We start from the raw sequence: 21,089 nt of genomic DNA on the forward strand, positions 1-21,089 counted from the left end.
CCCTCCCCGGCCCCCCCCCCCCACAACTGTCTCTTTCTCTTTACCTTTTTTCACAGGTTATTTCCGGCATCAGCTTCTAATTAGACGGAGTCAGTCCTGTCTCTGTCGGTGTGACCTGGGCGCCCTTGGCATAAGGACTTTCCCTCCGTGGGCCTAGAATCCTCATCTGTAAAATGGGAGTGCGTCACCCCCTGCAGGGTTGTTGGAGGTTCCCGACTTAGCCCAGAGGCAGCACCCGGCACAGCGGGCCCTTCAGATAGTTCTTTAGCTTGGAGGCTAAGGGTGGGGCTCTGGAGCCAGGTGACCTGGTTGGAAGCCCAGCTTTGCCACCTACTAGCTGTGTGGCCTTGGGCAAGTGACTTGACCTCTCTGTGTCCCAATTTTCTCATCGGGAAATGGGGGCAGAAATAGTGCTCACTTCGGTCCTTCATGAGGCTTAAGTAGCAGGTGCCTCGCACGCTGCCTGGCTGTCAGCTCTTCTGATTGTTCACGGCTGATGGTGACATTGCAGGGCACCATGCTAAGTTCTGGGAATAGAACAGAGGATGAAACACAGACCCATCCCCAAGAAAGTCCCAGTGCGAGTGAGAGACCTACTCTCACAAGCCAGAACAACACTGCATCAGTGCTGTCCTGGGGGGAGCCCAGAGCAGCCCCCCAAGGGGCAGGGACGTCTTCCAGGAGGTGGTCCCAAGCTGAGACATGAAGAGGGAGCGGGCGACTCAATAATAAACATGCTCATAGGAATTTTGTATAATAAAGTAATTGGACAAGTGTGCAATGGTGTGTTAAAACAACCTAATCACCCAGTTCCAAATACTGTAATAGTTGGATAAACTATGGTACACTGAATGAATGGAATCATTAGCAGCTCTTAAAATATGGTAAGGAATATAAACATAAGCACAAATACATATAATCATTAAATGCAAAAGCAGGTTGCAATATGGTACATAGAGATTGACTGAGTCACTTTACATTTATATAAAAAAAGTGTGTGTGTGTTCAAACCAACGTTTTAAAGATACTTATCTCTGGGGAACTGGGTTTAGGATGAAAAGAGAATTTATATTTAAACAACATGAGATCTGAACGTAGTTAAAAGTTTGATGTCATTTGTTAGCTTTCTAGAAATGGTACATGAATCTACATTCAATGATAGATCAGGTTTTTGCTTCCCAAAGGAAGAGAGTTCCAGAAAAACATCTATTTCTGCTTTATTGACTATGCCAAAGCCTTTGATTGTGTGGATCACAATAAACTGTGGAAAATTCTGAAAGAGATGGGAATACCAGACCACCTGACCTGCCTCTTGAGAAATTTGTATGCAGGTCAGGAAGCAACAGTTAGAACTGGACATGGAACAACAGACTGGTTCCAAATAGGAAAAGGAGTACGTCAAGACTGTATATTGTCACCCTGCTTATTTAACTTATATGCAGAGTACATCATGAGAAACACTGGGCTGGAAGAAGCACAAGCTGGAATCAAGATTGCCAGGAGAAATATCAATAACCTCAGATATGCAGATGACACCACCCTTATGGCAGAAAGTGAAGAGGAACTAAAAGCCTCTTGATGAAAGTGAAAGAGGAGAGTGAAAAAGTTGGCTTAAAGCTCAACATTTAGAAAACGAAGATCACGGCATCTGGTCCCATCACTTCATGGGAAATAGATGGGGAAACAGTGGAAACAGTGTCAGACTTTACTTTTTTGGGCTCCAAAATCACTGCAGATGGTGATTGCAGCCATGAAATTAAAAGACGCTTACTCCTTGGAAGGAAAGTTATGACCAACCTAGATAGCATATTCAAAAGCAGAGACATTACTTTGCCAACAAAGGTCCATTTAGTCAAGGCTATGGTTCTTCCAGTGGTCATGTATGGATATGAGAGTTGGACTGTGAAGAAAGCTGAGTGCCGAAGAATTGATGCTTTTGAACTGTGGTGTTGGAGAAGACTCTTGAGAGTCCCTTGGGCGGAGATCCAACCAGTCCATCCTAAAGGAGATGAGTCCTGGGTGTTCTTTGGAAGGACTGATGCTGAAGCTGAAACTCCAATATTTTGGCCACCTCATGCGAAGAGTTGATTCATTAGAAAAGACTCTGATGCTGGGAGGGATTGAGGGCAGGAGGAGGAGGGGACGACAGAGGATGAGATGGTTGGATGGCATCACTGACTCGATGGACATGAGTTTGGGTGAACTCTGGAAGTTGGTGATGGACAGGGAGGCCTGGCGTGCTGCAATTCATGGGTCACAAAGAGTTGGACAGGAGTGAGCGACTGAACTGAACTGAACATTTACTAAAGGACTGCCCCTGGTGGCTTAGTGGTAAAGAATCCGCCTACTGAGGCAGGAGATGCTGGTTTGATCCCTGGGTCAGGAAGATCCGCTGGAGGAGGAAATGGCAACCCACTCCCATATTCTCACCTAGAAAATTCCAAGGACAGAGGAGCCTGGTGAGCTACAGTCCATGGGGTTGCAAACAGTCAGACCCAACTTAGCAAGTCAACCACAACAACAACATTTGCTAAAATCCAATATTACAGGACATTTACATTTTTGTTCATTAGATGCTGCAAAAAACCTCATTGCTATTTTAATTTACCAAAAAAAAAAAAAAAAGGAAACACAAGGTCGTGAGGCCACGGATAGGGGCAGGAAGCAGGAAGGGCATCCAGGTGGAAGGAACCGCATGCACAAAGGCCTGGGGTGGGGGTGACGGGCAGCGGGACGTCAGGCAGCCACGCTCCTGCGTAGTCTGTCTGGAGCTCCGGAGGCTCTTGCTGGGAGCAGACGCGCTTCCCACAGCTGCCCCGGGGCCTGCATGTGCTCCTGGTTTGTGCTCAGACGGTGGGCAGCGCTCCCAGCTCCCAGACGGGCGGGTCGTCCCGGGCAGACCTCGCCACCAGCCGCCGCCCGCCCGCCACCGGCAGCCTCCCCAGAAGGCCCCCACTCCGCGCAGCTGGCCTCCCCCGCCCTTGGTCAGCCCCGCTTCCTGCCCCTCCCTCTCTCCTCCCTCCAGCTGTTTCTCTGGCAGAGTCCTGTCCCATTCAGCCCCCAGTGAGCAAAGAGGGCAGGACAGACAGGGGGTCTCCCTGGGAGCCTCCGGGGGATGAGGATGTTCTGGGGGTGCCGTGCTCTGGGGTCTCTGGGGGGCCCATGAATGAGGGGGTGAACTGCTTTCTTGGGCAAACGGCCCCAAAGAACGGTGTGACTTCGAGAAAGAAGTTGGGGAACACGCGTCTCCTGCACAACCTCGAGTGACCTGAAGTCACGGGACCCCGGGAAGACCTGGGTGAGACCAGCCACAAAGGTATCTAGCTCGGCTCTGACATTGATTGCCCAGAGGGGTCAGGTTGCAGGGGTGGGGGGTGTGGGAAACAGTAATAGAGAAGTTCTTTGGCTCTTGGTAAAATGTAATTTTTGTCAAAATGGAAATAGCTCTATTATGATTTTCAGATTTCCAAAGTAATGCATGCCAATTGGAAAAACCCAGCGAGGTCACCATAGTTATAAAAAGCAGCGAACTCTGTGTTTCTCTTCTGTTAATGCTCACGACAAACCTACAAAGGAGGCACTTTCATTGTCCACATCTTACAGGTGAAGAAACTGAGACTCAGATTGGGGGAGCTCAACGCTGTGCAGGCAGGTAGCGGGGTGCGGAGCTGAAAGTCTGTATAACCCACATTCTTAGCTGCTGGATTGTCCTACCTCTCAGCTACAGAGAAGAAAGAGGGGTTCTTAACCCAGAGGTAAGCCTTCAGGTGCCTCTCTGTATCACTCACTGACTCCCTGACCAACCTGTGATGTTTGTGGAGTGCCTACAATGTAGCAGCCACATGGGAGCATCTAAATGTGGACATACACCCCCTTTTCTGACATCTTGTGTGGTACCCTGTAGTGAAAGTGTTAGTCGCCCAGTCCTACTCTTTGCGATCCCATGGACCGTAGCCCCCCAGTCTCCTCTGTCCAAGGAATTCTCCAGGCAAGAATACTGGAGTGGGTAGCCGTTCCTTTCTCCAGGGGGTCTTCCCAACCCCGGGATCAAACTTGGGTCTCCTGCATTACAGGCAGATTCTTTACGGTCTGCGCCGTCAGGGAAGCCCATGTTTGGTACCCTCCCTTGTCCTTAACCACAGATCATGAACCTTCATCCGTATTATCTATGTTTGTCCAATATGCATTTTAAAGGCTGCATGGAGAAGCTGGCTTGGGATTTATTAATCATCCCTCCACGTGGTTGCTTCCTTTTTTTTTTTTTCATTATTATAAACAGAGCTGCAGTGGCTGCTCCTAGTACATCATCTTTGCCTGTGTGTCCTGTGGACAGCTTTCCCAAGGTGAAATTGTGTGTTTTTAAGGCCTTCGAGGCTTTTAGCCACATCGCCCTAGAAGGTTGACCTGGCACAATATTGGGGTGTGATATTCTCACAGCCTCATCTACACTGGTTGTCACCTGTCTCCTAAAATTTCCCTGATGGGAAAGGTGAGAATAGCATCTGGCTGCTTGAGTTTTCATTTGTTCATTCATGCTGAGTATCCTCTACAATCCTGTTATTCACTTTTGTGACTATCCTGTTCAAGTCCATCCCCATTTTTTTTTTTTTCCTCTTGCTGGCATGTTTGTCTTTTTTCTCATTGATGTTTACGAGTTCTTTGTATATGAAGGATATGGATCCTTTGCCAGTGCTATCTACTGAAAGTTCCAGTCCCCCCTCTGCTTTCAGATGAGCGTGTTTTAAGTAGGTGAGCCATTTGGACCAGCATTTGGCAAAATTACAGGCAAATAGCACTTCATTATACTCAAGTACCTGCTACTTGATGTCAGTCTGATCACTCGGACCTATGTAGTTCAGAGAGGCCAGAGGACAAGTGGCCAAGTCTCAGGTCTGTCTTCTCTCTCTGTTCAAGTGCCTGGCTCCCAGCTTCCTTTTTGCCACCCCCGACCTCCTCTTCAAGATCAATCTTCCCTGTGGTTCTTGCTGTCAATTTAGAGTGAGTTGAATTAGACTCAGGACTTCTCAAAGGGCCATCCTGGGACCATGAGCATCAGTTTTTTTGAGTTGGGAGTCTGCATTTTGAACCAGCACCCCTGACAATCTTGAGAACCACTGAGCTGGAATCCTTGAACATCCCCTTTGCCCAGGTTTCTGGGTTCTTTGCTGCACACTGAGCTTCTTTTTTTCGTTCCTAAGCAAGTATCTATGCACTTCTGCGAGTCTACATTTCCTATGTCAGCAGTTAAAGCCAGGAGGCAATGGTGGAGAAGAAGCGAAACTCAGTCTCATACCACAGAAAGTCAGATCACATTAGCAGTCATCCAGCCTGTGGGCTTTGACATTATTTTAAGCCACAGACTGCTTTCCTCTGATGAAAATACATGGAGAAGTGCACTTTAAAGATAGATAAAAGTGATGTTATTCTAGTGGAGGACTCCAGACGGCAGCTCATTGAACCTCACTGTCACTGCTGAAGGGCCTTTAGGAACCTTCATGGCTCTGGGGGGCAGATTGAAAACTAGAAAATCTACTCCAGATTGTTAAAGACACCAATGTTTTTAACCATTGTTGAATTTGCTATGTGACCTTAGGCAAGGTACGCCCATTCTCTGGCCCTAAGCATCTTATTTGAAAATAAGGAGGTTGAATGTTGTATTAGTCAGGGTCGCAGTTGCAGTAACAAATAGACCCAATGTGTACAATGGCTCAAAGCAAACAGACGTGTGTTATAAGTCAGGCATTTGTGAATGGAGCCTGGGCCTCTTCCACTGTGATTCAGCGTGCCATCGCACCTGGCTGCTATCCCTTAGACATCATCCCCGAGGAAAGAGTGCATGGGGGAGGGATGTTTGCTTCTTAACTGTTTCCTGCCACACACAGGAACTGGTCGTGGAACCAATCTAGTTGCAAAGGAGGCTGTGAGATATAGCTCGTGGCTAAGCTGGTTCTTTCCCACCTATAGCTGTGTACTGTGGAAGGGAGAACGAGTTTCTGTGGATGGCTCACTGTCTCCCCAACAAATACGGTGACCTCTTGGGTCCCTTCCAGTCTCTGGTTCTAAATTCTGAATTTTTGTTAGTTGATCTTAGAGTTAACGCAGTGATGTTGGGCCCACAAATACTTTCCTATCCTCAAGATAATCCCTATCAAATACACCGAGTAAATGTCCACATTCCAGGCCCCTAAACATGGACTTTCCTGGAACATGGGCAACTGCCGTTCTCTTTCACTCCTGGAAAAAGGAAACAAAAATAACAATGTTATTGAGCTAAGCACTTTTACTGAACCAAAGGATTTTGTATCCACAATCCCATTAAATCTCTCTACAACCCTCATGGAGAAGCTTCATGATTAGCATTCCCATTTATTTATTTTTACTTATTTTTGTGTGTGTCACTTGTGTTTATGTTTTTATATTTTTATTAAAAAATTTTTTTTTGGCCACACTGCATGGCTTTGGGGATCTTAGTTCCCTGACCAGGGATCGAGCTTATGCCCCCAACAGTAAAGTACAGAGTCTTAACCACCCGACCGCCAGGGAAGTCACAGCAATTTTTTTTTCACATGAAGAAAGTGAGGCTCAGGAGGTAAAGGGACTTGCCCAGGGTCACACAGCTCAGACGCAAAAGAACTGAGATTTGAACTCAGAAAATCTCACTCCTGTCCTAGGGTCCCACTGCACACCGGAGTGCATGTGTACAAGGCTGAGTGTGTGTGAGTGCGTGTGTGCGATAAGGGTCAGAGTTTTCCTCGGGCTGTATTTCCCCAGGATGGGGTATAAGAAAGTGGAAGTGCAGGAATCGTGGTCCAAATCCCCAGAATGGGCCAAACTTGCTTATTAGAAGGCAGCTGGGTGGGTGTCTTGGGCCAAGGAAGCCCAGCACGACTAAGTACTACAGTCACCAGCCAGAAAAAAGAGAAGGGGCAGCACGTGAGCACGCAGCCTGAGGCCGTCCGTGGGTGCTAGATGTCACTGAGGCCTTGGCCTGGCACATAGTAGGTGCTTGTGGATGATTTCCTGTGAATAAACTGCAGGAGTTGGTGATGGACAGGGAAGCCTGGTGTGCTGCAGTCCAGGGGGTCGCAGAGTCAGACACGACTGAGCAACTGTACTGAACGGAACTGAACTGAAAACCCACGGGGAGCAAAAGCTGCGCCTGTGCGAGAACTCAAGATGGGTCAGGTTTAGTCCCTGTTCTGAAGGTCTTGGGGGAGGGAAGGCAAGCCGGTCACAGACTTTTCTTCAGTCACTCAGGCAACATTTATGAGCTCCTGCTCTGTATCTGGCACTCCCCAAGGCACTTCCTGCTTTTGTGGGACTTTGGAGGGGTCGGGGGTCGTAGTTATGTTTGCCCCCATACTAGATCTGAGGAAAGTGAGGCCCTGATTGGCTGAGTGACATCCCCAAGGTCCCTTGGTGAGATTAGGGACCTGGTGTTGATCTGGCCCGCAGGCCAGGATTCCCTCTGTGGCCCTGGCTGAGGTCTCAGGCCTGGGGTGCAGGCTGGCAGTCTCTTTGTGCTGCTTCTGAGTCCCAGGACGTGGCGTTTTTCAGGCAAAATGAGGAGACATGTTAATTTACTCCTCTTTTGGAACCTCTCTATTTTTGCCACGTTGGCACAAGCATGATAGAGAGAGAGTAGCATTTCTTGCCCCGCTGGGTGGAAGCCAGAGGCCTTGTTAATTCTGTTGCTGCAGTCAGGTTGGCACAGACTCTGTAGCCTCAGGCTCTAGAATTCAGATCTGTCTTTGCCTTTTCACCTCCTGCCTCCTCTGTGCCCTTTTCTCTAAGGCGGGGGGATACTCTCAGGGCTGCTGGGGGTTAAAGACATACACATATACAGGAGTACTTCCTGGTGAACTTCCCTGGTGGCTCAGATGGTAAAGAATCTGCCTGCAATGCAGGAGACCTGGGTTCGATGCCTAGGTTGGGAAGATCCCCTGGAGAAGGAAATGGCTACCCATTCCAGTATTCTTGCCTGGAGAATCCCATGCACAGGGGAGCTTGGTGGGCAACAATCTATGGGGTCCCAAAGAGTCGAACATGACTGAGCGACTGACACACTTTCAGACAGGAGCACAAAGCGCATGGCCAGCTCGATGAAGGCACTTCTATTTTTATTCTTGGGGAAGTGGGTATTGGTATTCGCCTTTGAATGTCAAGGTTGATGTGGGCATCTTGTGCCTTGTGATCCCAGGTTGTCAGGGCAGGAAAGGTCATTTTGGCTAGGCTCCAGGTTTCGTGCCTTGCCCTGTGGGCTCTGGTGGGTGGGAAGGGGAGTGCTCCACCCACCATAGACTCTCTGGCAACCTTAGAAGTGTCAGCAGCTGAGTCAGCAGGGGGGGTCAGCTGCTCTTCAGGCACACTGTCAGAATCGGTTCTGCTTTTCTTGGGGTACATGTCTCGGATCCTCTGATCTTAGCCCTGGGATCCCGCTGAGGGCAGCTCTTGTGCAAGGAGGTGGGGCTGTAGGGTGATTGGTGCAAGAAACAGCAGCGAGCACACTCAGTTTTTCCTTCTGGGGGTCATGGGTCAGAGAGACTTGAGGGCTGGTGGGGTGCAGCCAGGTAGACCCGGGTTCTGCTCCTGGGAACCAGTTACCTCCGTGAGCTGGGGCAAGTCACACGACCTCTCTGAGTCTCAGTTTCCTTTTGTCTCAGAATTTTTTAAAATGATTTTTTTGATGTGGACCATTTTTAAAGTCTGTATGGAATTTGTGACAATATTGCTTCTGCTTTACAGTTTGGGTTTTTGGCTCCAAGGCAGGTGAGACCTTAGTTTCCTGGTCAGGGAGCGAACATGCAAACCCTGCATTAGAAAGCAAAGTCTTAACCACTGGACCACCAGAGAACTCCCCATTCGAGTTGTTGAGAGAACATCTGCCATGCTAAGTTAGTGATCTGGGGTGGTGTTTAGGGACAGGGGACATTCAAACCATGCCCATCCCTTGTTAGTGGATTTTGTTCGAACGTTTGTCAGAATCTATGATTTCCTGGATGTGGAATGAATGAGGAGCTCAGATAGTCAGTGTATGAGACTGCTGCTGCTATAACAACCACTGCAGACTTTGTGGCTTAAAACAATATACATTTATGATCTCAGCTTTCTGGAGCTCAGAAGTCTCAAAAGAGTTTCACCCACAGCTTTGCAACCTAGAGCTTATTGCTAAAGTCACTCCCGTCAGTGCCCGCCTGGTGCATTCAGTGTGCGAACTCTCACAGGAGCAAAGAGGGCGTAGCTTTGATTGGGGAAATCAGGAAATAGTGTCTGGTGATGGGAGCATATATTTGATCTGGTTCCAAGGATGAGTTGGCCTTGAGTGCCTGGAGGAAAAATTGGCCAGAAATGAAAGATATTTCTGGCTGGGAGAGCGGCATGAGCAGAGGTTTAGAGGTTTGATGTGTGTGGGGTATCTGGTGTGGCGGGTGGAAGCAGGGAGCGACCGGAGGCAGTCTGGATGTTCTGGAGGGCCTCAAAGGTCCCACCCAACTTTCTGGGTGGTCCAGTATCCTCCATTTCACCGGAACAGCATCTTATTGTCCCCTGACATTGCCCTCCCCAAACTCGGCACTTAAACTCAAACATTTGGACCATCGAAGATTCCAGACGATCCCAAGATAATTGAGTTTGAAATTCCAACTTGGCAAAAGGGTATGTTGGTTTGTGGATTTATCTCCTGGATCGTCTGGCCCAGAAACCAATTCAGAGGGGAGAATATTTCTCTGCATTGGTGGCTTTCTGGACTGGATGTTGGGTCTCCTCCCCTAGGATGCCCAGGACTTGCTGATAGCTGTAGGCATCGAGCTTGGGACAAACAAGGGGCTTCCTTCAGGGTGAAAGAGAGCTGATTTAGGATGACAGCTGCGGCTGGCATGGGATGTGTTTCCTTGGGGAGAGGGCCACTACCCGCTGGTGCCAGATGAACCAGGCTGAGCATTGAAGGGTCTGCTGCGTCCCCATTGCCAGGGGTACAGCTGACTGACGTCAAGAGCAGGTCTTCTGGGAGCATGGGCAATTTTCAGTCTCTTTTATGACAGATGCGACTCACTGGGGGCCTCTTCAACGGTCAGGGATTTGGGCCAAGAAGAAAAAGGACGTCCCTTGATTGAGAAAAGAGTGGCTACCCAGGGTAAAAGCAGGACTCTGCTGGCTCATGGACCTGTCCTGAAACCTGCTCCTGCCCTCGCTGGCTGTGAGACCTCAGAAAGGACATTTAACTTCTCTGAGCCTCAGTTTCCACCATTGTAAATTGGGGGTGAAAAAAGGACCTTCCTCATGGTTGGGGGGAGCATTGGATGGTTTGCATGAGATGCTGAGTGGCACAGAGTTGGGGCTGAAAACCAAATATGACCTGAACATGAGGGGCCTGGCTCAGATGTCGGGGGAGGGGAGAGCTGTGGGAACCAGAAGTCCTGAGCCAGGAGAGGCTAGAAATGCCAGGGATGGAGGGTGCCAGGATCAGAGCCTAACCCCGGCTTCCCTTCCCCCACTTGCTGGTGTGGCCTGAAAACACAGCAGGATCTGGGAGGAGACCTCAGATCACCATCCCTCCTTTCCTGGGGGGCAGTGGGGCCTGGCCGGCTTACACGGGCCTTTCTTTATCTGTGTTTCCTCATCTCCTGTGAAAAATCCCAGGCATGAAGGGAAATCAGAAGCAGGGTTCTGGGGAAGGGCAGGGCAGCTTCCCGGAACCTGACTGGGGGATACCCTTTATCTCCCTATCACTGATTCCTGGTGGGCCTGGGATCCATCAGCCTGGGGCCTGGGGTCTCCTCCCTGTCTCTGGGCTGGCCTCTGCTCCGTGCATCCTGTCTGCTCCATATTCTCGGCCTCTCCCCATTCTGGCAGCTCACATTTCCCGGGGGGCTGGGAAGCCAGCAGCACCCCAAAGTTCCTCCTTCTCAGAGCTTTTTAAAAGCAAGTTTATTATCTTCGGCTCTGCTGGGTCTTCATTGCTGCAGGCTTTCCTCTGGTCGTGGTGGGTGGGGGTTGCTCTCTAATTGTGGTGTGCAGGCTTCTCATTGTGGCGGCTTTAGGTGCTAGGGCTTCTGTAGTCACGGCACACGGGCTCAGCAGTTGTGGTGCATACATGGGTCTAGTTATTCCTCGGCATGTGAGATCTTCCTGGACCAGGGATCAAACCTCTGTCTCCTGCACTGGTAGTCAGATTCTTTACCACTGAGCCACCAGGGAAGCCCCCCAGAAGTTGTTTCCACTGCCTGGGGGATTGGTAGTTTTCACTCACCAAGGCTTAGCTGGACTTTTGCCCAGTCCTACTTCCTGCTGCCAAGATCCTCTTTGGGGACCAGTCATTCCTCTCTTGGTATCACGCAGACTCATCACAAAAGTTGGAGATGGGGCAAAGGGCCCCATTTTACAGCCGAGGAAACTGAGGCTCAGAGGGACTGTGGGTGCTCCCTGCCCCCCTACCCTTCCATTCCCTAATTCACAGCCGCCCTCTCTCCTTTGGGAACACCTCCCAACCCTCAGTGAAAGTGAAAGTCGCTCAGTCATGTCCGACTCTTTGTGACCCCATGGACTGTAGCCCAGCAGGCTCCTCTATCTGTGGGATTCTCTGGTCAAGAATACCGGAGTGGGTAGCTGTTCCCTTCTCCAGGGGATCTTCCCCACCCGGGGATCGAACCCAGGTCTCCCGAATTGCAGGCGGATTCTTTAGTGCCACTGAGGGTACACTGGTTGCAGAAAAAGCCAGTGCAACCCTCAGCGGCCCTGGCCTTTTGTCCTTCCATGGGGCTCACAGAGTATCGATTCAGTTTGGCATTAGGCAGACCTGGGTTCGAATGCTGAGTCCCTCAAGGACCAGCTGGGTGACCTTGGGTCGGCTCCTGTCTCTCACCTGTAAACAAGACTGATGGCAGGTTCTTCCCTGAGTCATGGGGGTGAGAACGAAAGGAGACAATCCATGTAAAGGGCTTAGCAGTGGGCCCCGCACTTAATGGGTCCCTGCGAAGACTTCTGGGCCCTAAAGATGGGGTGCCTGGCGGGTCCTCCATAAATACTTTCTGAAATGAGATTGACTTCTTTAATCATCCTCTTCTGCTCCAATCCCCAGTCTGTTAGCAGCTGTGTTTTTTTATTTTTTTCCCCTGTCAGGGATGAGGCTCAGTTAGAGACTGAGATCAGAGAGGTTAATTGGCTTCCTAAGGCCACACAGCTCATAACAAAGGGAGTCAGGCTGCCGATGCTTCACCCTACATTGGCCTGGACACCACAAGAGCTGTTCCTAACCTCCTGGTCTTCTGTCCAGAGCCCACCTGCCCTCCTCCTCTGTGATTTCCAGTTCTTTCCACTGATGTCAAACTCTCCCTACACCAATTAGGGTTAGCTCACGTATCTTCCCCAGTGGCTCAACGGTAGAGAATCTGCCTTCAGTGCAGGAGCCGCAGGAGACTTGGGTTTGATCCCTGGGTTGGGAAGATCATGGCAACCCACTCCAATATTCTTGCCTGGAGAATCCTCATGTACAGAGGAGCCTGGTGGGCTACAGTCCATGGGGTCGCAGAGTCGGACACCACTGAAGCAACTTAGCAGGCACATGTCTTCCATAGCTCGATCAAAACATGAATGAATCTCACGAGCCATTCCTCAGAAGCCTGTTCTCATCTAGACATTCCACTGAAAACCAAAGGGATCAACTCCTTCACCTGAGGCGTCAGCAGCTGACGACAGCTCGCAGGAGAGGGGTTGGTGAGCCTGGTGCCTCCAGCCAGCATGGAGCATCCTCCATGGTGGACCCCCAGGCTCTGCGCACAGGTGAAGGGGAGGGGAGACTGCTCAGGGATGCTCCAGGGGGTTAGTAAGGGGCAGCCACCCTGGCTTCAAGGACCCTAGGACAGGCAGAGTCTGAGTTAGTTCTGTGAACGTCTGTGTTACAACTTCCTCACTCCTCCACTGGGACCTCTCTGTTCCTCCCTTTTCTTGTAGAATTGCAGTGACTTTTATTTTTTTAAATGTGACAAAGATGCATATCAGCAGAGCTGAGAAACTGAGCCTGGGAGGCCATGGTGGTAAGTGTTGCAATCTTGGCAACCCCTCGTCTACACTGCCTGCCTGCCTGCTGGCCTGCGGCTTTCTGTCAGAGCCTGCGGGCTGCTGTGGTTAAAGCGTGGTCAAGGCTGCGTCCTGTGACGTGGATGAGGAGCCTGGGGTCCCGTCCCCTTCTGCTGAACTGGTAAAACTGTCCTCTGACTCAGGGAGCCTTCCTTCCCTGTGCGTGTGTTGGAACCGGTGCTGGGAGACCAGGGGGAGAAGCCCATCTTGTCCAGGTGTCTTCGGAGAGGCAGGATGGTGTGGTGGTCAGGACTTCTGGAATCCAACCGCTTGGCTGCAAATTTCTCATCTTCCTAGCTCTTCAGCCTCGGTTTCCTCATCTGTGAAGTGGGGGTAATGCTGCCTTGCAGGCCCTGTAAGGCGAGAGTTGGGGGAACATGGGCTTCCCAAGTGGTGCTGGGAATAAAGGATCTGCCTGCCGATGCAGGAGATGCAAGCAACCTGGGTTCGATCCCTGGGTCGGGAAGATCCGTTGGAGGAGGGAATGGCAACCCAGTCCAGTATTCTTGCCTGGAGAATCCCCATGGACAGAGGAGCCTGGCGGGCCACAGTCCACGAGGTCGCACAGAGTCGGACACAACTGAGCGAGTAACATTTTGCAGAAACGTGGATCTAGGGGAGGGAATATTTTAATTTTTAATTTTTATTATTTTGGTACTGGCTGCCACTGGTTGTTTAAAGGAAAGAACCTGGGGTTGGGGAAGTTGGACATGTGAGGGACACGCTTAGCTTGGGGCCCAGAGTTCGGTACATGCGTGGCATTTGCGACTTGGTCACTAGCTGTCTGTGGCCCCAGGGCAAATTCAGCGACAGGTTCAGCCCCTTTCTGCTTTCTTGCTGCAGGGCTTTGGCAGGTTGCTGCGCTTTGCTGAGAGCCGTGTTCTGGAGAACTGGGGCTCTGCCAGCTCCATCCCTGGTGTTTGCATGGACATGGGGGTGACCTCAGAGGTGGCCCTGGCCCCCGGGGCAGAGAGCAGTTCTGGGAGCACCTGAAAGGCCTCTCTGGGCGTCATCCTTGTCCCCTGGGGTGGGTGTGGAGGTGGTGACCGGCTGGTTTCTCCCCTCGGATGTCACAGGGAAAGGTTGGGGGCACCCCCAGACACTCAGGTTCCTTAGGCGGTTTGGAAGCTCATGGGGTGCGGAGCAAGGTCACTGTGGGGAGCCAAGCTGAAGGCGGGCTGCCTCGTCCCTGCCTTTTCCCTTTCTCCTTTCTTCAGCGGCCCGGGCTCTGAGCCAGCCGACATCTCCCAGAACTTGAGTAGATGGATCTTTGGGCAAAACCAAGCACTTCCCCGTCCCTGGCAAAAGGGTCCTCAAGGCCAGATGCTGGCTGCATCCTGGGTGGTTCTCCACTCTGGGAGTTGGCTGCGGTCAGAGGAAGCGTGCCCCAGCTGACCAAGAAACATACCCCGGGCGCCCACCCTGCACCCAGCATGCCATGGCTCCTTATTAACCGTCTGCAGGGAATGAACACAGGAGCCCCGTGAGCAGCGGGCCACTCCCGGATACTTTGGGGACCTTCACTTGAAGCCCCCTCTTTCCCTTAGGGAAAACCAATCCTCACTAGAGTTATTCTGAGGTCGTGTGCCTTGTTTTTAAAACACACAAAATTATTTTGAGGCCATACCCTGTTAAAGGGACTTCCTTAGTAGCTCAGGTGGTAAAGAATCTGCTTGCAGTGTAGGAGACCCAGGTCCGATTCCTGGGTCGGGAAGATCCCCTGGAGAATGAAATGGCAACCCACACCTGTATTCTTGCCTGGGAAAATCCCATGGACAGAGGAGCCTGACAGGCTACAGTCCATGGGGTTGCAAAGAGTCAGACATGACTAAGCGACTTCACTCACTTCACACTGTTTTAAAAAAAAAAGCATGGGAATTTTGTGTTCAGCACCATAATATTCCTGGCCATTTAAAGACCAGAATTGTGTCCCTTGGAAATCTTTGGTCCAGCCCCACAGAGAGGCCCCATCGCTATGGCTCATCCAGAGAGACCCGGGGTAGGGAATGCCTGGGTCGTCAGGTCTGAGGGGTGCCCTCATAGACTTCCTTTGCCTTTCCACTGTGTAGGTGAGGAAGTAAAGGCACAGAGAGGTTAAGTGACTTGCCCAAGGTCACACAGCTGGTAAGGGCAGAGCCAGAGTTTGGACCCAGAGGGCTTTAACCGCAGTGCTTGCAGTCCCAGAAGAGGAAACTGAGGCCCAAATGTGACGTCAGAGGAAGAGGCCTGGTGTCCAGTCCATTTCTCCAGCCATGCTGGCTCCTGAGGTTGGCCCGGCCGTGTCTGAGCCCTGCCTCCTCAATGCTGGGCCAGAGGGCACCTTCCAGCTCAGGGTCCTTTGGAAGATTTGTGGGCTCGTGGCTCAGAGAGGGGAAGAGAATTGTGCAGATTCTCTGAAATTTAGGAGCAGAGTTGAGCCTGGAACACAGACCTCTTATCTCTTCTTGGTTTCCCTCTGGGGGAGATTGAAGGTTTGGGCCGAGAACACAGAGCTGTGATGCAGGTCTCAGCTTCCTTGGGTGTCAAATGATGGCATTGACAACCCCAGCCTACTGGAACCTGTTATCTGGCCCTGTTTTTCAAACCAGCCTGCAGAGAAATGAAAAAACAGACGACAGAGTGAGTTTTTCTCATAAAGTGTTTACGTCTTATAAAGAAGAGGCCCCGTCCCATCGATTTTTATCGGTCTTAGGCACCGTTTGTTTCCTGAAATGGTGAGGATGGTTAAGGACAGTTTTCAGTTTGCCGTGCCCTTGCTGGGCAACATGAAAAACTGGCAGCTCCGGGACAGTCTTGGAAGTGTGTGGGAAATGTAACTGGGTCGCGAGATCCCACAGTTTGGAGTTCGCTTGAGCTGAGAAGGTCTCTTGGGTTCCTTCAAGGTGAGGCTGAGGTGAGGATGCCCAGAAGGGACGGAGAAGCTGCGCGTGGAGGTGAAGGCTCCGGCTGCCAGCGGGGCTGGACTGCAGAGGGAAGGAGGTACCTGGCATACCGTGGGTGCCGGATGAGGGCGACAGGATACGACGGTTGCCATGTGAGGGCTCATTCGTGACTCAGAGTCTGGGCAGCAGGCGAGGAGAGAGAGAACCAGGGAAGAGAAGGTGACAGGGGGAGATGCTGGTCATGGACCAGGAGACACAAGGCAGGGAGGAGAAGCAGAACCCAGAGGCGGGGCCAGGAGCCTGATCCAGCTGGGAGCGAGCGGGGCTGAGTGCGGAGGAGTTGAGGGGCTCTCCAGAGCCTCTTTTGAAGTAGGGGAAACACAGGAGAGAACAAATAAAAGACAGAGACTTGGCTTTTGAGCTAGGTATCTTTTATTAAAAAAAATTTTTTTTAATTTTGTATTGGGGTATAGCCAATTAACAAACGATGTCACGTTAGTTTCAGGTCAGTAGCCAAGGGACTCAGCCACACTTACACAAGTATCCCCTTCTCACCCGAACTCCCCTCCCATCCTGGCTGCTCCGTAACATTGAGCGGAGTCCCCTCTGCTCTCCAGCAGGTCCTTGTTGGTTTAGATGTCTATCTTGGGTGGAGTAGCCCCAGAAGCAGAGCCCGAGGCGAGGGTTCGGTGAATGGGAGGCGGCCAGGGCGTGTCTCAGGCAGGGCTGGGATCTGGGGGAGCAGAGGGAGGCAGGGTCACGCCTGTTCCGGTTGGTGCTCATCGTGACTGCACATTCTGACATTTTGCTCATCAAGCAGGTTACGTATTAGTTTTGATTTTTAAATATTGCCACGGAAGTATTATTTATCCCAATGAGTGAGCTTGGCGAGGCATATCCTTGCTTTTGGATTCAAAGGTCTGTCAAGGGGAGAAGCTTAGCAAGAATCTGGTCTCAAGTGGAGACCAGCCTCAGCCTGATCCCAACAGGGAACCCTGGACCCTGAATTGTCCCTCACGGCAGTGAGGGAGGAGCAGCTCACTGCTTGGTTGGGGGCATTTCTTGGGAGAAGGGGACAGCTGTGAGCTGTGATATTTAGCAGTCTGCAGCTGTGAGCTGGGTGCCCGCCTCTCGCCTGTAAATGTGATCTGGGCTTACACCATCAACACCTATTATAATATTCTTTGTGGTTCTTTGAGAGATGGCAGTAAAATTTTGAATTAATTGTAAGTGCTTATGTCTATCAGCTTATTTCTTTGAATATGACTAAGATAGAGCTTCCGGGCCCCGCTTCTATTCCTGTTGTACAATGGTTGAATGAATGAATGCTTTGCAGCAAGGAGGGTGTCCTGGCTGGAGGGGAGGGGTGAGGAGCAGGATGGTCAGTGGAGCTGGTGTGTGTGTGGCCCCACCTGAGGGGTGGGCTCCTGTCAAGTTGTTGATTCATTTCCTTGGAAGGTGGGAGGTGGGGAGAGGAAGGCCAAGTGAAGTAAGGAGCTGTGACTCTGGCCATGGGAAGAAGAGCAGAGGGAAGAGGCATCTGGCTTTGGGTTTCTTAGAAGGCGGAGTTGCTTCCTCTCTGCTTGCCTGGTACCTGGCAGATAGTATGTGCGCATTAAGGTTTCCTGAATGTATAAATGAGAAATCTGTAATCTGTCATCAGTGTGAAAGAAGCTCTGAGAGGAGGTTTTGTAGAGTCACAGTCTCTGATGACTGGACCACATTCACGTCTGGGGCAAGCTATACCATCGTAAGAACTGCAATCACACTTGACAACCATAATAGTAGAAATAGTGATGGGTAGTTTACTGAGAACTTAACGTGGACCAGGCATTGTTCTGGGTGCTTTATATTCCTTCTCTTATTTAGCTTTAATACCAACTTTGAGGAGTATGTACTATTTCTGTCCCATTTTACAGATCTAGAAACTGAGGCACAGAGAATTTAAGTGACAAAGACGCCTCACAGGTCGTAAGTGGCAGAACTGGGATTTGAGCTGGGATGGTCTGGCTCTAGAACCTGCCCACTTCACTACCACTTATTGACCATGGCTTTGGGATCAAGTTCTGGCTCTCTTTTCTAGCTGTGTGACCTTGGGCAAGTTTCTTGACCCCTCTGAGCTTCAGTTTCTGCAGTTGTGAGGTGAGGGTAGTATCAGGGCTCTTGGGAGGCTGGAGCAAAGTGAGGGATGGGAAGGATCCTGAGGGCTGACGGTGGTTGTTCCCATGACTCAGCATCACGGCAGTTTCAAGGGTCCCCACTTGTGGCTTCAAAGTGCGGGGGCCCTTGGAAACCTACACCAGTAAGTCATTGCCAGGGTTCTTGGCAGGAGGGTGAGGAAAAGGGAGGAGGGAGACAAAGCCTCCTCTGTCAGCCCCTGGGGCCCGCCCCAAGTTGGGAAGATGTGAATGCTACAGAGAGAGAGATGAGGAGTGCCTGGGCGTGGGGTGGGCACCCTGTTGCCCGCCAAGATTCGTTCTTCATGAGAAATGGGTGGAAAATTACTTTGGATCCTTCCCTGAGAGGCTGGGAAGGCAAGGGCCAATTCACGGAGGGGAGAGGTTTCTCCACACCCCAGGCGTGTGATCCTGGCTTTATTTTAAAACAGAATGCAACCTGCAAACACCTTCAAGTTGGCAGCTGCTGGGGGCTGTCAAGGTTGCCAAACTAGCTCCAGGAAATGGCATCCCGTGGGTTCAGGCACCAGGCTCTGAGCTCGGGGTCAACACTGGAAATCTGGCTGGTCCATCATGACCCTGTTGTCTGTAGCCTGATTCCTCCAGCCTAAGTGCCTTCTTCTCTGAGAAACTGCAGGGTCTGGCTCTACCCTTCAGTGTTGTTGAGGGACCCTCGGGGCTAAATCCGTCTCCCTCACTCTGGAGACTGTTTCATACACCGCAGAATTCTTTTCTGATTCCAGTCTACATGGCTCTGAATCATTTTTTTTTAAAATAGATTAAAGCACAGAACAGCCAGTGAAAAGTGAGGGCTTAAAACTTGCTTGCTCATCATAAAAGGATTTCAGAACCCCAGACACTACGAAGAATAAGTGAGGAATGACATATGCACACACACACAATGATTTCTTATAATTATTAAATCTTGGGGCTTCCCTGGTGGCTCAGAGGTTAAAGCATCTGCATAGAATGCAGGATACCTGGGTTCGATCCCTGGGTTGGGAAGATCCCCTGGAGAAGGAAATGGCAACCCACTCCAGTACTCTTGCCTGGAGAATCCCATGGAGGGAGGAGCCTGGTAGGCTACAGTCCATGGGGTTGAGAAGAGTCGGACACGACTGAGGGACTTCAGGACAAGACAGGAGGAACACATACATAATGGTGAACTCTAATGTTAAAAAACTGGAAACAAGCCAAGTGCTCATCCTTAGGAGACTGGTTAAGTAAATGATGGCAAATCCAATAATGAAATACTATGCAGCCATGAAAAAGGGTGGGTACTTTTTACATACTGATAGAAAATCATCTCCAAGGTACATTGCTGGGTAAAAAGGACGAGATGACAAGTAGTGTGTAACAGACCAACTTTAGTGCAAAACAGGGAAGCACTCAGGATATATGTTTGTTTTTGTTTAAAGATACTCTGAATGGGCTCAGATGGTAAAGAATCTGCCTGCAATGCAGGAGAACAAGGTTCAATCCCTGGGTCGGGAAGATCCACTGGGAAGGGAATGGCAACCCATTTCAATATTCTTGCCTGGAGAATCCCATGGACAGAGAAGCCTGGCAGGCTATAGTCTATGGGGTCTCAAAGAGTTGGACACGACTGAGCAATTAACATGCACACACACACTCTGAAAGGAAACATAAGACACTAATAATAGGATTTGGGTGCTGTGGGGACTGGGTGGATGGTGGTAGGTAAGGAATGAGGATTTGCATTCTTATCTTTTTATAATTTTAGATAATTTTGAATGTCATCAATTAGATGGAGTCACATTGCCTAGTCAAAAATTTCTATTAGAAAAGCCAAATTAGAATTGTGCAGGGATGCCCATTAGGCTAATAGCAAGTGCTGTTATGAAGTAGGATTATAAACACTAATGTCTGTGGATTTCTTGTAATATTGTACATTAGCTCCTCTACCTGACTCCAGCTTCTTCAATGTCGCAAGGAGAAGGTTCGTTGTGGTCCACTTGAATGTAGCCCTAGAGGGTCCTGTTGGAGGCTTATGTAGGATCCACTCCTCTTTCTAGCATCACAGCATCCTAGTGGCTAAGACACGCTCCTGGTGGCCCCTGGTGGCCTTGGGTGGTCCCGCCAATGTCTCACAGCGCACTGGCCATCTCATTCCAAGAGACTCCTTGCATGCCTGACCCCTCGATGAAGTGTTGGCAGAAGGGAAATGTGTCCTCGTGGGCTGATAGCCAATGGACACAGAGTTCCTCTGCAGAAAGTAATGACTGAAAAGCTGTGCTCTTAGGGATTGCGGGTGTCCTTGCCAGCATCCTCTTTCTACAGATCAGGGTAACAGACAGGCAAGCCCGGGGCAGTGCATGCCATGACGTCCCAGGCCTGTTCCCGACTGGTGAAGAGCATGGTTGGGTTTAGTCTTTGTCATAGAAAATAATGTCCTGCTGGGCTTCCCTGGTGGTTCAGATGGTAAAGGATCTGCCTGCAGTGAGGGAGACTGGGGTTCGATCCCTGGGTCAGGAACATCCCCTGGAGAAGGGAATGGCAACCCACTCCAGTATTCTTGCCTGGAGAATCCCATGTACAGAGGAACCTGGTGGGCTACAGTCCATGGGGTTGCAAAGAGTCGGACACGACTGAGCAACTCACACTGCCGTGCTAAGAGTATCAAAACATCAGAGAAATGGCATCGGGGAGAATGCCTCGAGGGCCCCATAGTTCAGGCCCTTTCCCAGACATTCTAGAAATTTCTTCACATGAGGTCGGCAGTGCATAACCCTGGGTGTCTAGACGAAAGCAAATAGTCACTGCTTTCTTGGCACGTCTGGGGAAAGCAGCTCCTGCTAACGGCCTTTGGGGACAGAGCTGCCAGCCTACAGGAAGGGCCGCTGCATTCAGGCAGCTGGTTTGGAAGCTTCAGGCAGCCGGAACCTCAAGGCTGCATCCACCATCAGCTCGTCACCAAGGATGCTGACCTGTATGC

General features: G+C 50.6%; 1 protein-coding gene across 2 annotated transcripts in view; it reads left to right on the forward strand.

Moving 5' to 3' along the window:
- Window positions 1–2,757: 2,757 nt before the first annotated feature.
- CMKLR1 (chemokine-like receptor 1) overlaps window positions 2,758–21,089 on the forward strand; it is a 42,847-nt gene continuing 24,515 nt past the window's right edge. The window contains exons 1-2 of one of the 2 annotated variants that reach the window (XR_824221.1): window positions 2,759–3,316; window positions 3,604–3,755. The gene's annotated coding sequence lies outside the window, so the exon portion shown is untranslated. Of the gene's footprint in view, window positions 3,317–3,603; window positions 3,756–21,089 lie in introns of both variants that reach the window. The other variant, XM_010828688.1, reaches the window with a different exon arrangement.

The sequence above is a fragment of the Bison bison genome, unplaced genomic scaffold, assembly GCF_000754665.1.
Source record: "Bison bison bison isolate TAMUID 2011002044 unplaced genomic scaffold, Bison_UMD1.0 scf7180017864495, whole genome shotgun sequence".
In the NCBI taxonomy this organism is placed as follows: Eukaryota; Metazoa; Chordata; class Mammalia; order Artiodactyla; family Bovidae; genus Bison; species Bison bison.